The following is a 2,110-nucleotide window of genomic DNA, read 5'->3' as shown; positions in this document are numbered from 1 at the left end:
CGTTGCCTCTTGCCGTTACCCCCGCCCCCCCCCCCGCTGCCGGTTTGCGCGGAGCGCCCCCGCCTGCCGTTGCCTCTTGCCGCGGCCACCACCGCCACCACCGCCCCCTCCACACCCCCGGGCCCCCGTTACCGGTTTGCGCGGAGCCCCCCCTCCCGACGTTGCCTCTTGCCGCTGCTGCCACCCCCAGCTCCCCACACCCCCCGGCTCCCGTTAGCGGTTTGCGCGGAGCCCCCCCTTCCCGCCGTTGCCTCTTGCCGCTACCCCCCGCCCCCCCCCCCCGCTGCCGGTTTGCGCGGAGCCCCCCCGCCTGCCGTTGCCTCTTGCCGCGGCCGCCACCGCCCCCCCCCACACCCCCCGGCCCCCGTTACCGGTTTGCGCGGAGCCCCCCCTCCCGACGTTGCCTCTTGCCGCTGCTGCCACCCCCAGCTCCCCACACCCCCCGGCCCCCGTTACCGGTTTGCGCGGAGCCCCCCCTTCCCCCCTTCGCGGGCTGCCGCTTCCCTCCCGGGCTGCCCGGCTGCTCTCTAACCCCTGCGACCGAGGCGGCGCTGTTAGGGCGGCCGTGCCGGTGCCCCTTGCCGCAGCTAGCCTCTCGCCGCTGCCCCTCCCGTCCGTCGTCCCCCGTCCCCAAAAACTTGCTGCTCTCCACGCTGGAGCCTGCACGGGGGAGGTTGCGCTCCGCTCCTCCGGCCCTAAAGCCGCCCTCGCCCGCCCCCCCGGCTTGCCGCTTGGCTCGGCTGCCCGCCCGCCCGCTAATCCCCCCAACGCCCCCACCCCAAAAACACCCCAGCCCTACCGCATGCCGCTCCCCCTCTCCCCGCTCTCGCTGACCGCTGCCACCCCCCCCCCACCCCTCCCCCCCGAAACAAACCCCCCAGCCCTACCGCATGCCGCTCCCCCTCTCTCCCTAGCCTGCCCCCCCCGCCGTCGCTTGCTGCCGCCGCCGCCGCCGCCGCCGCCGGGACCCGCCTCGGTCTGGTGGCGCGCGCGCTCGGAGATCCCCGGCTACCCGTCCGTCCGTCCCTCCCTCCCGCCCCGCCCCGGGGGAGGGCCCGGGGCAGCGCGGGCAGGCGGGGAGCAAAAAAAGGCGCGGGCGCCAAAAAACGTCGGGGTCCCGGGGTGGCGGAGGGGGGCGGCGGCGGGGGCGGCGGCGGGTACACGGCGCCGGGTCCAGGGCGCCGGGTCCAGCCCGTCCCGGGGCGGGGACAGGTGGTGTCGTCCGTCCCCGCCCCCGTAACCTGCTCTGAAGCATCCGCTTCCCGCCGCGGTTCGCCCTCCACCCCCCCGCCGCACACGCAGCTGCCGCTTCCCGCCGCCTCTGCCCCCCGCCCCGGGATCAACCACCCGCCGGGTCCAGCCGGTCCCGGTCCCGGGAACCTGCTCCCGGGGCCAGCCGGAGCCACGCCCCCTCCTCTGACGCTTCCAGCTGCCGCCTCCCCTCCCACCCCCCAAACTCACACTGGCCCTCGCCGGCCCGCCCACCCGCCTACCTGCTTGCCCGCCGCCGCTGGGTGGCGTGCCGGACACTCTCGCACACAGGTACACAGACAGGGACACAGGGACACAGGCACTCGGGCACACAGGGACACAGGGACACAGGGACACAAGGACACAGGGACACAGGCACTCAGGCACTCAGGCACTCAGGGACACAGGGACACAGGGACACAGGCACTCAGGCACTCAGGGACACAGGGACACAGGGACACAGGGACACAGGCACTCAGGCACTCAGGGACACAGGGACACAGGGACACAGGCACTCAGGCACACAGGGACACAGGTGGCGGGCCGGAGGCCTCTCTCCACTGTGTGGCAGGGGTCCAAGAGCCACCCCAGCCCAACCCAGAGGGTCTTTTGCACCTCTCTAGAGGCCACCCAGAGACCCCAGGCCGCAGCAGAAGCCTCCCCCGCATGCTCTGCAGGCTTCCGACCCACCCCAGGCCGCACCAGAAGCCTCCCCCGCAAGCTCTGCAGGCTTCCGACCCACCCCAGGCCGCAGCAGAAGCCTCTCCCGCACGCTCTGCAGGCTTCCGACCCACCCCAGGCCGCAGCAGAAGCCTCTCCCGCACGCTCTGCAGGCTTCTCAGCCACCCCAGGCCGCAGC

The sequence above is a fragment of the Melanerpes formicivorus genome, unplaced genomic scaffold, assembly GCF_026170545.1.
Source record: "Melanerpes formicivorus ecotype bairdi unplaced genomic scaffold, bMelFor1.0.p_v2 SCAF_463, whole genome shotgun sequence".
In the NCBI taxonomy this organism is placed as follows: domain Eukaryota; kingdom Metazoa; phylum Chordata; class Aves; order Piciformes; family Picidae; genus Melanerpes; species Melanerpes formicivorus.
The sequence above is the reverse complement of the archived record's forward strand: the minus strand, read 5'-3'. Positions refer to the sequence as shown.